Below are 15,228 nucleotides of genomic sequence, written 5' to 3'. Positions count from 1 at the left end.
GCTGGACACCTGACCAAACACCAGTTATGATGTGACCGAATATGGAAAGTTCTGCCAAGGAGAAATATGGCCAATCATATTTTCACTCTGGAAGATCTGAATTGAAAGATATAAGGAGAATCAGTAGCAGAAAGTGAGACTGGTTGAATGCCCAGAGAGAGGCTATGAGGTAGAATAGAGACCCTGAATAAACGGATGTTATGTGCAAACAAAATGATGGCAGTGTGGAAATCTGAGTAACCAGAAGTCTGATAATAGACCAAGGACATTTAAAGGAGCAAATTGTTGGCAGAAAGAGAAGCAGAGTGAAGCCAATGGTTAGAAAAAGCTCAGCGGTGCTAATGGCAGACCACGGGGTTACAGAGTCAGCAAGCCCCACTGCTGAGATTTCTGCAGGTGTCCTGGACCACGTGCCGTGACTGGAAGGTCTGGCCACACTGTGGTACCTGTTCTCAGATGCCTGGGACATGCCCTTTTCCTTCATGGCCAAGGGCATCTTTATGGCAACACCTTCACCTAGTCCTCCCCTTTCTGGTGCTGTTCCGTATAAAAGTCTTTTCATTACAACTAAGAGAATGCTGCTAAAACTATAGTCCCACACAGTTGTATTTGTGTGACATACATGGTTTATTGGTATTTTATAGACTGTGCACTCAACAGAGGCTGTACTTTATCTCTGGGCATCTAGAAAACAAGGGGCTACATCTGTGGCCTGCCAATAAGCAAATGGGGGAGTGATGGTGCTGTGCAGTTTTCTTAGTTTTGTCTTTGGTTCCAATTTATACCTTTGTCGCCATGTTTTAAAATTTTACTTTAACTTTTGTGATTTTACATTTTATGTATTGTTTTTGGCTCCTTTCTAAAACAAGATAATATGTAAATAAATATTACAAAGAGGCGATATGTCGGAATCAGGGCCCTTGTGGAAAACAGAATTTACCCCAGGTGGTTGAAAAGCAGAGATTTTAATGACGAGACATCTCAGGGAGTTGTGAATAGAGTTGAGGGAATTGACAAGGAAGAGTGGAGCACGCAGCACGGAGCACGAGCAGGAAGCCATTACCACACAGACGGTAGAAGGAACAAGGTGGGCGGAAAGATTATCACTAGAGCCCCACGGGGATGGGGGCCATGAGGAGGGTTGGTGGGAGTTGCAGTGGCTGGCAGGGTACCAGGAGTGGCAGAGTTTCACGCCCAAGTAGGAAGACGGGCAGGGAAGAAATACCTCAACTTCCTTCTTATCTCACTTCGGCACCTCCTGCTGGAGTTTTCTAACCTGAACAGGCAGCAAAGAAGTCCAGGTGGTGCAATCTCCCAGGGCACAGACAACGGCTGAGAAAGGTGGAGGACAGGGGTGGAGGGTGATTAAGAATAAACAGCAGAGATAAGCATGAGGTCTTAGGCTAATGCTCACAAACAGGGATCAGGCCTGGAGGAATGAGGAGGTAGAACTGAGTGGTTTAAGACCAGTTCTGTGAATGGGGAGCAGGTGCTGGGCTCAGTGTGCCGCCTGATGGCAAAACTTGTGGCACGTGGACTTTTTCTCTAGGGATGTCAGCTTCTTCTTGTTTCTGGAGCGCTGAGCTGACCCCCAGAGTCCTGGTAATCTTCAGAATGCTTGCAACTCACTTTCTTCCAAGCTCTACACATTCCCCAGACACCTGCAAGTTCCCCAGACAGTAGCTATCTTAGTCCATTCGGGCTATGATAACCCCAGAATACTCATAGACTTGGTGGCTTAAACAACAAGCATTTTATTTCTCACATTGCTAGAGGCTGGGAAGTCCAAGATCAAGGCCCCAGCAGATTCAGTGTCTAGTGAAAACCCACTTCCTTGTTCACAGACACCAGCTTCTCATTGTAACCTCCCATGGCAGAAGCCGTGAGGTAGCTCTCTATGGCCCCTTTTATAAGAGCACTAATCCTATTTGTAAGGGCTCCACTCTCATAACCTTAGCACCACCCAAAGGCCCCGCCTTCAGTTATCACATCAGGGGTTAAGATTCAACTTATGAATTTCGGGGGCACACAAACATTCAGTCATTTTTCCCAGCAGAGGCTCTGAGCTTTATCAACTCCTATTGTTCTGCTTGTCACACAGTCAGGAAAAGGTCTCCAAGTAGTCACAGCCACTGATGAGAGCCTTGGTTTACATGTTCACATTCCCACTGCCTGCTGCTTTGTTCCCTAAGCTTGAGAAAAAGGCCTTCTCAGCTCAGTGAAGGGCCTCAGTTCTCTGGAGAACACATAGCCCCAGAAACATGCTTCCTCTTTAGAGCTCAGGGATTCAGTAAGCCTGCCTCCACACCCGAGTGGGTCCACCCTCACCTACTCCTCATCCCTGCCGTGGCTTCAACACAAAACCTCATTCATCCAGGCCCACAGACTCAGAATATGTGACAACGTAGAATCCAGCCGCTCAGTTCAAATGTATTTGTTGCCATCTGTAGGGAAACAAGAGACCTTAACAAAGTAGAAAGCTAATATTTATTGAGCTAGGTACTCCTGGATACTGCCTCATTCCAGCTATATGTTCATTCTGGGAGATAGATATTGTATTAGAGAAACTGAAGATGGAAGAAGTTCAATTATTTGCCCAAAGTCTCAGTTTTACTGACTCACAGGGGCAAGGTTCGGGCTCTGATTTTCTGGAGTCAAGGAACCAGGCTTGTCCCATCACATGACACTGCTGCTTGGCAAGAAAGTGATGCTCACACAACTGATTGGAAAGGACAGGAGGGCTCTTTGAAAACAACACTTTTGTTTATTAAAAGAGGATCTCTTTTGGCCGGAAGTAGTGGTTCACGCCTGTAATCCCAGCACTTTGGGAGGTTAAGACAGGAGGACACATTTGCTTGAGCCCAGGATTTTGAGGCCAGCCTGGGCAACATAGCAACACACACACACACACACACACACACACACAAACACGCTCTCTCACTCTCTGTGTGTATATATATATGTGTCTGTGTGTGTATGTATATATATACACACAACATATATGAGAATATCTTCTGAGCTTCATTATTATATTGCATGCCTACAGAGTTAGAAATAATAAAACACTATCCAGTTGTTTGGACAAGAGTACTCTGACTCACTTCCCTTGTGCTGTGGGAAGAATGACAGTTTTACACAGTGTCACTGGACACACATACCTTCCAGTCGCCTTCCCCAGCCCATCAAATTCCACTGCCTTCAGGGCAAATATCTCGTGCCCACTAGGGCAAGAATTCCCATCCTCTGATTTGGGTTTTAAAGACAAAGATTTACACAGGGTAACAATCTTTTTTTTTTTTGGTTGTGGTTGTCTCCAATTTCGCATTGTCTGAATCATAGCCATGGAATAAATTGAATCTTTTTCTAACATAGAATATATTACTCTTGAAATAGTAGGAAATGTTGATAATTGCCTTTTATTGGACTTACAAATAATTTATAAGTTGGTCCGGTTAAAAAAAAAAAAAAAAGTATCGTAGTCCTTTATTTCTTTGGTTTCTTCCTCCAGGCTAGAAGCAGCCTCTAAAAATAGCTACCTGCGCAGGGATGGGCCTAGCGCTCCCCCTGGTGGTCATAGTGTAGGATTGTGGCTTCCGTAAATGGACCTGAAGCGGCAGACCCTGCATTTGAATTAATTCTTTCTCCCCTAAGTACACAGAGAAATTTGATTTATTCTTCCCAGTCATGCCTGCATTACAGAGCACTTCTGCTTATAAAGTCCATCTGCTTTGAGGGTAAGTAAATGATCAATTCCTCGTATACATTATTATGTGGTGAACATTTTTCTCAAGTAACAACAGCTTCTGTGGTTCTATCAAATGTCAGGGGGGCTGGGGGTTTCTTCTTCCCTTAAGAAGATACTGAGGGAAGAAATATCAGCTGGCCTTTGCATAAGCAGTGTAACTACGTATGGAGGGGATTAGCTAAATACGACTGTAAGGGGGATGGAGGCGGAGGAGAAAAAGAAGCAGGAGCAAGAGAAACAGACGGGGAAGGAGTCCGTAGAATGAGAAGCTTAGCTTAGAATCCTGGTCCTATTTACCAGCTGCACCGGGCGGGATCCTGGGATGGCCCTCCACAGGGATGACAGAGAGATGCTCGTCCTCTTCCTTTAGGCACGAGGAAGACTATTTCCCAGCCTTCCTTGCTGTTGGCCATGCGACTAGATTCTGGACAGTACGACGTGGGCAAAAGGGATGCCACACTTCCAGGCCTTACCTCTGAAGCTTCCCTGGAGATTTTTCACACACTCTGTCTCTAAATCCACACCAACGGAAACAAAATATTCCAAAACGTCAGGATCACACAAGGGAGGTGGACCAAATCCATGAGTCATCACCTAAAGGACACCCATCCAGGAAAGCCACCTAATTCTCATTAGATTGTGATGTGAGCAGGAAATACTCATATATATAGTAAAGTGCTGAGATATGAAGACTGTTTGTTACAGCAGCCAGGATTAACAACCCTGACTATTAAAGGAAGTCATTTAATCCCCCTGGGCTACCATTTCCTCATTTAAAGATAGGGTAAATATATAAAGAATCAACAAAACAATGTATGTGAAAACATTTGGCATCTATCAGGGCTGAATAAATCCTGGTTTAAAAGCTATTGTGCTTCACATAAGCAATATTTTCATACTGGAAGAGTGTTTTTGTGGTTATCACCCAGGTTTTTATTTGTAAGAAAAAGAAGATCCAACTCCAATGGGCTAACTGAAATAGGATTTTATTGGCTTCCAGAGCTGGAAACTTCAAGCCTAGATTAAGTCTTAGAGCTGGTTTAATCCATCCAGCAACTCAAGGACCACTCTTTATTCTGCTTGGTAAAGCTTCATTCTTAACCTGACTCTCCTGATGGTCAAAGACGGCTGTCAGCAGCTCCTGCTACTACATGTTCCTAGTGAGCTTTAAGGGCAAGAGGAAACCCTATCCCAATATTTCGAGAAAAAAAATCCCTTGATTGGACTGGCTTAGATCACATGCTTACAAACTGAACCCAACCCTTCGTTGAGATGGAGAACATGTGCTGATGAACTGCCAATCGGGTCCCACATCTGGAGCTGGTGGGATCTGATTGGTGGAGGCGAGGGGTGGGGTGGAGGGGGAGGAACCAGCTTTTCCTTAACCCACAGAGGGATTTAAGTGGGAGTAGGGGAAGTAGGAGAGCACACATTTTTTTTTTTTTTTTAATAATGTTTTAAAGCTGAGGGAAAGGGATGGGAGCAGGGATAAGTGTATGCTAGTGAGTCTACCAAAAATGTGTGCTACAATTGGTATGTTTTTTCACTTGATGTAAGAAAGAAGTTGTAGGGGTAGATGGTGAATATTATTTTGTGATCACTCAAAATGGTCATTTAACCTTTCAGAAATCTGTAAGTGAACTGGACATTGTGAGTTTCAACTTCTTAACCTCTGACCATGAGTTTCCTAAAATATCCTCAGATATTGACTTCTTGAAATATGCTCACATATTGACTTCCCATCTCTCTTGACAGTGCAGTGTTGTTTTTTTCTTTAAAAGTCTTGTAAGAATAATTTACTTCCTTGCCCTTCTGCTTTTCCCCCCTCTTTATTTCTTTGTATTTTCCTTTGATTTTGTGCAAGTGTTTTAGAAAGCATAAGGTGCTGTACAAATGGGAGGGATTGTTCTTCTCCTCTGCTCTTCATGCCTAAGGTAAATCATATGATACTTAATCATAAAATTACGAGACTGATTTTTAAACAGACTACTTAGATATTCGAATGAATCTCTTCTGAGCAGTCACCTGGAGAGGTGAACTTCATATTCCAATGAATATTTGAGCCACAGCTCAATTCATATTAATTATACCTCAATTTTAACAAAAAGCATAATGGCTTGATCAACTGCATTATGCATCTGATTTAATTCCCAATCCCCTGTAACATTTCAAAAAAATTAAAAAGAAGAAAAGAAAACCACAACTGAATCTATGTTTGCAAATCCAAAGCAAAGATTTGTCTTCTTAAATAACATATCTTAGGATCTGAAGGCAACTGTCCATGGAGAATTACAAAAATATTTTGGATCCTGGCATTAGAATAAATGTTGAAGAGCAAACACTCAGGAGGGTGCATGAGTTTTCCATTTGCTTAATAGAACAGGAGAAGGAAGAGCGGGGAGGAGAAGGAGACACAGGAAGGTGGCAGGGTGTCGCACTCTTCCTCTACGTCCAAGATGATCTGGACCACCTTCTTTCAGCCACCCTGCATCAGAATTCTCCCAGCCTACAGGCTAAATCTGAAGTCCTCAGTACACAATTCAAAGCCCACACTGCCGCTACACAATCTGGTCTTTCGCCCCTGGGATGGCTTTCCTGACACACCCTGTACTTCTGCCAGAGTTCTCTCTGCTCCCCGAGGATGCCAGACCCATTCCAGAAACTGTGCCCCGATCATACTGTTGACCCTTCTGAAACAGCCTCTCCCTGCTTTCATGTCAAAATCTCATGCTTCATCAAGATCCAGCTTATGCTTTCTCCTTCAAAAAGTTTTCTGAACCCTTTCCTTTCACAAAAGAAGGACGTCATTGCTCTTTCTAGTTTGATCTAGTGGCTTTAAAAAAGTCAATTACGGTACTTACTGTTTTCTCTTGTATTATTTGTATCCCTTGCGCCTGCCATGAGAGAGGTTGCCCACAGATGCGTTCTTCAGCCCTGTCCTGTTCTCCTCCAAATGGCAGGACCTCTGACCCCTACAGGCTGCAGGTCTCAGGCTCCTGCATCAGCTAGCTTCTGCCTGGGCTTGGTCAATGGAAGGCATTCACAGGAGACTACTGAAGGACGGGAGGAAGGAAGAAGTCAGGGTACTTCTTCTCTTCTCTAGAAGCTTCAGAATGTAGAGGTGACCATTACTTTCCCATACTGATTCTCACGCTTCCTCTGAGTGATTCTAGCTCCTAGACCCTGATGACACCACCTCCAATTTGTCCCTGTAGCTTAGTGGCTCCCAGCTGTTGCTAATCTCTGGGTATCCTCACAGCTCTCCTGGTGTAACAAATTGTCCATATTAAATTTTCTGCTTCCAATAGGCAGAACAATTTCTGTTTTCCTAATTGGACCCTGGCAGGTACATCAGCTCATCTCCCCATCCAGCAGTTCCTGAGAATGGTCAGTTTAATAATAAAATCAGTGAATGGGTGAATGGAGAAATATGTTTACTTATCATAAATCATGTTTATATTTATACTTTCCAAGACACTTTCATGGCTCTGGGAAAGCTTATCCACTTTTTCTAACTGGATTCTCCAACCCCAATCCTCTTGTTCAAGTTAACCCACACTCAAGTCCTACATAGCCTCTGTGTCACTGACAGATGGTGAGATACTGGGTGTGGAGCGAGATCATCACAATCAGAACAGTTAGAGAATCCAGAACATCTGAGAGTGTTGGCAGGGGCCCTTAGGACAATGACAAAGGATCCATTATACTTCTGCTCTTCAGGTCTGATATGTGACTTTAGCCAGAGTGAGGCCAATTTACAGTTATTCCTAGAGCCCAGTACAATTTGCCCATGATGAGAAGATGCACATTCATGACCAAAATGGAAGATTTGGATATCAGGCTGGCTGCAGAAATGCTTCCCTGTGTGTGAGGCCAGCACACGGCCGCATGGTCTCCTCAATGCTGCCCAGAGCATTATTACATTTCCATATTGGTCTGGAGGCCAAATGAATAGAAACAAGGCATTTAAAAGGGATCTGGGAACGGTCAGAAGTTAACACTCCCACTACAGTGGAGGATGGTTCTACCGTTTCCTGACCCATACATCTCTCAAATCACTTTGGTCCTTCTAAAGGAGGCTTGGCTGTCAAATGAGACTGACCAGCTATTGAGAAGAAGCTTAGACCTAAAATGAGAAAAGGAAAATAATCCCACCGAATGAACTCTCACCAGAAAGGTAACAAGTTTACTAAAAAACATTTATTGTAGGTTTAGCACTGAGCTGGGTAGAGAAAGAGTAAGAACCAATTTCTGCCCTTGAAGGCCCCACTGCCTACTTGGCAGAGATAGGTATAGGGGCAGAGGGACAAAGGCAGGGTGGTGAGCTGAGCTGCAGTCCAGAGGCTTGGTGTATGACCCATGCTCAGCAGGTAAGAATACATGTTCTGGATGGGGCTGATCAAAAGCAAATCCCAGCCCTCCCACTGACCAGCCTTGTAGCCTGATCTGTGTGACCCTCATTGCCCTGGGTCTCAGCTTTCTCATCTGTAAAATGGAGGGTGAGTGCCTACTCACAGTTGTTGTGAAAATAAAATGAGTTTGTGCACCAGAAGTTCTTCACGCCTAGTCTGATGCAAGCCCACACAAGAACACTGGTGTTGTCATGATGGATGGCCTCTGGTGACAGTAGTGAAATTCCACCAATAGCTTTGTGGGCCCTGGATTGGAGCTGGAAAGAAAGGCTGTGGTGAATGCCACTCGTGATGAGTCTAGCTGACAGTCGGTCTTGGGGGCCCTTGGGAAGCTGCCTTTGAAGATCCTCAGAAATACTCAGGAGGATAGGGAGTTTATGAAGGACTCACAGAGGCTACCATATGGATAGGAATAAAACCAGTTTTGTTGTTGCAAGACCAATTATGGGATGAATGATGAAGGAACTGTGGAAATACAGAACTGAGTAAATCACCTTCTGCTGTCATCAGAGAAGGCTCAATGCAGGGGCATCACTGGCACTAGCTCTGGAAGGTTAAGGGACATGGCACAGGTGGGTAACAGCTATGCAAGGGACAGCATTCCAGGTAGAGAAAATGGGATAGGCCAACATCCAGAGGCCAGATGCAGCATAGAGAGCTCAGAAAGGAAGAAATTCAGTCTAGCAGGTGTAGGGAGCCCAGTGATGGCAGCCAAGGCTGGAGAAGCACCAAGGGGCTGATTCTAAAGACTCTTGTATGTCCTGGGAAGGATTTGGACTTGCCCTTGTAGGCATTAGAGAGTTAGAGGATGTTTCCCATGGTGGAGTGTCATGGTCAGATTTGTCTTGGGAAGATCAATCAGGTAACACTAAGAAGACTCATTTGGTGTGAGGTGGGGGATTGAAGGCAGGGGTACCTCTCCCAGGACTAAACCTACAACCCCCCATAGAGGGGAATGAGAGAACCACATTGATTGAAGAGATGTTTCTGAGGTCTAGTCATTTCCTGAGGTGAAGCTAGACTCTCGTTCTCTTAATGCAAAGATTATGCCTACTTTGTGCCAGTGACAATCGGGCACTCACTGTGGGAATGTGTGCCAAGCAGGCATGCTCACCAAATGTTGTTGAGTGAGGCATAGTCCACTGCACTTGAGAAGTGAAGGATCAATGGGAGTCAGGAAAGTCCAAGTTTTCTGCTCAGGAAAGAGGATGAGCTTGATGCTGCTCGGAGCAGGCTTAGGGGGTCAGATCATTGGTTAAATCATGGTCTTGTTTGGTTTGAGGTATCTATGAAATACCCAAGGGAGAAATGCAGCAAGTAGTTGGTTTTGTGGGTCACTGTGAGTCCTCAATCCATAGAACAGAGCCTAGCTCAACACACTGAGTAGGTGTTCAATAAATATGTGTTGGATGAATGAGTAAGTACATTCAGGAATGACTGGACTTCATGACGGTCTTTGACAAAGTGGGGGCCCTTGTTATTTTATTCCCTATTTTTTTCATAGCACTTGAGGGTATGAGTACTCATATGATTCAGCTGTTTGTTTAGTGTCTTACATCCTAACTAGACTACAGGTTCCACAGGGTGAGAATAGTGTGAATTTTGTTCCCCACTGTGTGTCTTGGTCTAACCTAGACCATAGCAGAAATTAGGTAAGCATTTCCTGAATGGATGAAGAGACACAGATATGGGCATGGGCCGGAGGCAGGTGGGAGCCAAGAAAAAGGAAGGGAGCAGGTAAGCAGGGTGACCACATCAAGCATGGAGCTTCCAGGTTCTGTTGCTTGTTTGTAGCACTCTTCTCTAGACCTCCCAACTCCCTCCTCCTCTTCCACATGCCACACTCCCCAAATCCTGCCCTGATCAAATCCTTTCTCTGAGCTGCTGTTCTGTCATCTGTAAAATGGGGACTCATTATGTGCCCTGCCTTCTTTATTAGCTGGCTGTGAGCATCAAATGAGGTCATACAATTCTACAAATATTTATATAGGTGATTAACTGCCACAGTGATAGATGCCTTTGAATGAATACACTGACCTCCATGCTCAGTTCTGCCTGGCTGATGTGTATGCAGATTGTTCCCCTGTGGCTTGAGTAGCATCTTCTGCTTTAGGAGACAGTGGGAAACAGGATCTCATTGACACAGGCCACCTCCTTTCCCAGGAGCCCTTCATTTTGATGACAAAGCACTCTTACCTTGCAGTATGAACAAGGGCCAAATGGCCTGTCTCATCCAGCATCCTCATTCAGAACTAGCTGACTGAGATCCAACACATGGGGCCATGGTAGTGTGGCCTGCCACATCCCACCTCCCTATAAGCTGTTGCATCAGCTCTTGGCAGTGTGAGCCTGGGCTGCTAGCAACTCTGTAATGTAGCTACATGAGGAAGAAAAATAGATATTAAAGCAGAAAAGGAGGTGCAATCCCTAGGGCTGCTTTCAGGATGACAAAGGGTCAGAAACAGCAACTCCTGAGAGCAGGAACCATGCCTTTGCAGACCCTGGGATGTGCACACACACGCCTCAAGTACATGCATGGGAGAGTGCAAGAGTGTGAGAGAGAAGCTTTGCCCCCGCCAAGTCCTCATAAGGAGAAACTATTCAAACTCTTAGACTTTGATAGAGCTTTCCAACATATATGAAATCAGCTTCCTCAATTATGAGTCATAAGTCACATACCAATTTCTGTGGTTTGAATGTTTGTGTCTCCTCCAAAATTTATGTTGAAGCTTCAGAGATTCATGCCTTATAAAAGAGCCAGAGATAACTAGCTGGGCCCTTTTTAGCCCTTCAGTTCTCTGGAAGATGCAGTGCTCAAGGCGCCATCTTGGAAGCAGAGACCGGGCCCTCACCAGACATGGGGCCCTCACTAGACACAAAAACTGCAGTCATCTTGATCCAGTCTCCTCGGCTGTGAGCAATCAATTTATGCTGTTTACAAATTACCCAGTTAAGGTATTTTGCTGCAGCAGCACAAACAGACTAAGATACCAATTGACCTCTGGATTTTGTGGAGAGACCTTCCACTCCTATATCCTAGTACTCTGAGTCTCTGAACATTGCCTTCATGTGGTATGACTATGCCTTGAAGTCCAGACCCAAGAAAAACAAACCCAAAGAGAGATGGGGGTTCCCTGCTTGAGTTTTCTGTCTAAAGACTCACTTTTCTGGGTGATGGAACATGGGAGTGATTGACATTGGAAAAGATTTCTTATTTCCAGGCAAGCTCCATCTTCTTCCCACAGAGGAATGGTGTTCCTTTGATCTCAACAAGACAAACATATTAGAAAACATCTTAATAATTCATCTGAGTGATGCATACATAATGTAACTGGCATTAGTGGGGGAAGACCGTTGCTTTACAAGAACCAAAAGGGTTGCTACATCCCTAGCTCCAAGCACAGCACCTGGCTCAAAGCAGGTGCTGAGATTCTTATTAAAAGACTATTAAAAGAAAACCAACTTGTGTTGGTCATGTTTGCTTAGCATTCTTCAAAAAAGCTCTTACTAAATTATTACGCACTTATTAAGATGTTTACTTAGATGAGCACAAAATCGAGATGTGAGCTTCCTTCAAGGCAAAGGAGAAACCAGCTGGACTAAACGTTTTTCAAAAACTGGTAAAATGGAAGCAAGACCTGTCTTGAACCCACACACCTCCAAGATAATTCTAGGCATTTTATCCTTAAATATTTTATCTTTAAATACTTGTATACCTTATATGAATTGTCCCATGTTTCTGTCCTGATAATCCATCCCTTCCTAGCTTCCCACCTGCCCTGTCTTCTACATGGCTATTATCTTCATTTCAAATCATCCTTTTTACCTGTTTTTTAAATGGTATGCTCCCTCAACCCCTTTTGCAGCTGCCATAGAATGGAGGAAAGAACAATGGATTAGGGCAGGGCAGAGTTCAGATGGAGAAACAGACCTGTACTCTCCGCATGGCCAGGACATCTGCCTAACCTTTCTCAGCCTCACTGTCTTCATTCATCAACCAGAGATAGCATCTCTTATCTCACAACATTGTCATGAGGAATAGAAGAAAATATATGCAACTGTGTAGCCTGCTACACAATAGACTCTCAATAAATTTAACTTCTTTCATCTTTCCTTCTCTCCCTTTTGAAAGCAGTCAGGATATAAATTATACATAAATAAATTACATATTGTGCTGGAAATCCTCAGAAATGATTAATCTAACCAATAAGAATTTTAATATTAATAATAGGTTACTCTAGCAGCACCAGCCTAACTCTGACAATCAATCAACACAGCCTGGCTTTGTCATCATATAACATACAGTGCTCAAAGTTTACCCTAAAAGAGGTGAGGGTACATGATTTCCCATTTTCAGATCTGTTTTAAGTGCTCCTTTTTTTACATCAGGGTATTCTATTTCACACCATTGCTTATGATACAAAGTGTAAGTAATATGTTTGCTAAGAAATGAAAGATTGAGACATAATAGGAGACACTGCAGAGCTCCAAGCAGAATCTAAGATTGAAAGTAAGGTTTGGAAACATTAAGAATGTGCTGGAAATACTGATTCCTGCTGCTCAGTTCCCTGAAGAATGGATGGGCCCTTTCTGGAGAGTATGGCACATCACCCCTGTTATGCAGAGGAGCAAACTGGAGCTAGGGCCTTGAATGACTAGAAATATCTAGAAGATGTTGAGCCAAACTTCAGCCTAAGTATCTGCTAAGCTTTCTCATAGGCTACTTTCAAAATTGAGTTTGGAAAATACTGCTTCAAAGAACCCCTGAAGCTCTCTGATTCTGTGAGTTTATGATTCTGTATTTCTCTAAGATTTAAATAGAAGCAAACAGAGCACCTGTGGGCATGGGCTCTGAAGTCAGCCTTCCTGGTCTGAAGTCTCTGATCTTCCACTGGTTGTGTTACCTGAAGAGGCAACATAACTTGTATGGGCCTCAGTTTCCACTGCTGGAAAATTAGGATCATAATAAGGACTAAATAAAGTGATGCTTGCAAGGTCTGGGGCACTGATCCCAGCAGGCAGCAGGTGCTCAGTTAGTCATTTCTTTACCCATGATTAAGTGAACCTTCCTGGCTCTAAGCCAGGAAGATTCACCCTGGCTTAAAGCTAGCAGGAGGTTACCAAAGCACCTTGGATACAGCAGGATTTCATACATCTTTACTGAATTGAAATATTTATTCATAAGGTATACTGATATCTATTGCCACTTAGGTCAACCCTCAAATTTCCCATCCGAAATTCTCCCCACAATGTCTGCACTTTATACCTACCTATTCTGCCTTTACCCTCCCATGTAGCCATGTATGAGTTCTCCTTATAGCAACTGAATACAAGGATCTGCCACTTATGGGATAGAGGTCCGTGAGAAAACTGGGATGATTACAGGGAAATAAAATGATGCTACTTCATTGGTATATCCAAGTGCTACATGGGCACTTTGACAATGACACAGCCACCAACCATTGAGGAGGAGAGGGGAAAGAGGGGAACTGACATTATTGGTGTTTACTTATTGCTAAGCCACCCTATCAGGAGATTTTCCCACGGCCATTAGTCCTTAAGCCAACGCTGCCAGACTCTTATTTACTTTTACAGATGAGAAACATGCATCTCAGAGTTGACTTTCCCCAGACCAACTGCTAGTGGGGAAACTGAGTTTAGGACCTAGAGGATCATAAGACATACAGCAAGGGATTCTCTGCCATTCCAAGAGTCATAGCTCTTAAGCCGACTGACAAAACAGTACCCACCCCTAACAGCTACCAATGATTAGTGCCTAGGAGCTAGCACTGTAGCCCTGAACCAAAGCAAAATGCACAGACCTCCCACCCCTCCCAGGAAAGAGGAGATGAGAGTCCTGCTGCTCTGCTCCACCCCCTCTGCCAGTGTAGGCTGGCCTGAAGCCACTAGGGGGAGCTCTTGCACTAGGAGCAAAGGGAATTTGACAGCCCAATTGTCAGCGGGGACTGTGGGGAGGGCTCCAAGTTCTCCAGAGAGCTTCCTCCATTGTTTTATTTACAAACTTACACATATAGGAGCGTGAACCAGAGTGCTAAGGGAAAGCTACAGATGACTTTTGGCCTGGGTCCCCTTTAGCTTCAGAAATGGGCCCTCCGACTGACTGGAAGCAGAGTCTACACAGCAGCGTTGGCCAAACTGAGAGTCATGAAGTCAAGAAAGTGCTACCAGTTATTTAATTCAATGGCATGTCATGGCTCAGAGCAAAATGGAAAATATCGGCATGATTACACACAGTAAGAGTGAGTACTGCTTTGGGGAGTTTTTCTTTTAGCTGATGTGTATGTGTGTTGAGGAAGGATGTAAAAGGCACATCTTACTAAGTCATTCATTAATAAAGTTTAAAATACACAGACCTCAAAGGCTTTTATAAAATCCAAACTGCCAGTCCTTGGGCCAGAAGCACTGATGCGGTGTCTTGTCTGGGCCTTGAATGCTGTGTTTTTTGATAGATTCCCAGGCAGCTCTGGTGATCAGCCAGGTTTGGGAATCAGCTGTTAGAGGAAATGGCCCTCAGGTGGGGTCTCCTCACCTGTGTTCCACTCCTCCGCTCCCTGGTCAGGACAGGTGAATATTTCTAAGAATTTGACAAAGCAAGAAAAGTCACACCTGTTACACATAAAGCAGGGCACAGGCCACCCACTCTGCCCCTCCCCAACCCCGGGAGAGCTGCAAGCCCCCAAACTGGCAACTGAGGCTTGGGTTTCTATCTCCAACTCTGTCAGACAAACAAAAGTGACCCCAGCAAAATAAAATCACTTTAGAGTCGGCCAGATCTGGGTTCCAACTCTGGCCCTTCTACTCACTACCTATGTGACCATGGGCAGGTGTTACCATCTCTCTGAGCCTCAGTTTCCTCACTTTTTTTTTTTGAGATGGTGTCTCACTCTTTCCCCCAGGCTGGAGTGCAGTGGTATGATCTCGGCTTACTGCAACCTCTGCCTCCCGGGTACAAGCAATTCTCCTGCCTCAGCCTCCCAAATAGCTGGGATTACAGGCACCCACCACCACAGCAGGCTAATTTTTTTTTTTTTTTTTTGGTAGAGATGGGGT

The 15,228-nt window shown here is 44.3% G+C and overlaps 1 long non-coding RNA gene across 1 annotated transcript; it reads left to right on the top strand.

The window, feature by feature from the left end:
• Positions 1 to 8,373: 8,373 nt before the first annotated feature.
• LOC117093803 lies at positions 8,374 to 11,615 on the top strand. Its single transcript, XR_004441245.1, has 2 exons — positions 8,374 to 8,729; positions 10,148 to 11,615. It is a non-coding gene; the product is annotated as an uncharacterized LOC117093803 (long non-coding RNA).
• The last annotated feature ends 3,613 nt before the right edge of the window (positions 11,616 to 15,228 follow it).

The sequence above is a fragment of the Trachypithecus francoisi genome, unplaced genomic scaffold (genome assembly GCF_009764315.1).
Source record: "Trachypithecus francoisi isolate TF-2019V2 unplaced genomic scaffold, Tfra_2.0 Lachesis_group12, whole genome shotgun sequence".
Classification (NCBI taxonomy): Eukaryota; Metazoa; Chordata; class Mammalia; order Primates; family Cercopithecidae; genus Trachypithecus; species Trachypithecus francoisi.
The sequence above is the reverse complement of the archived record's forward strand: the minus strand, read 5'-3'. Positions and strand labels throughout refer to the sequence as shown.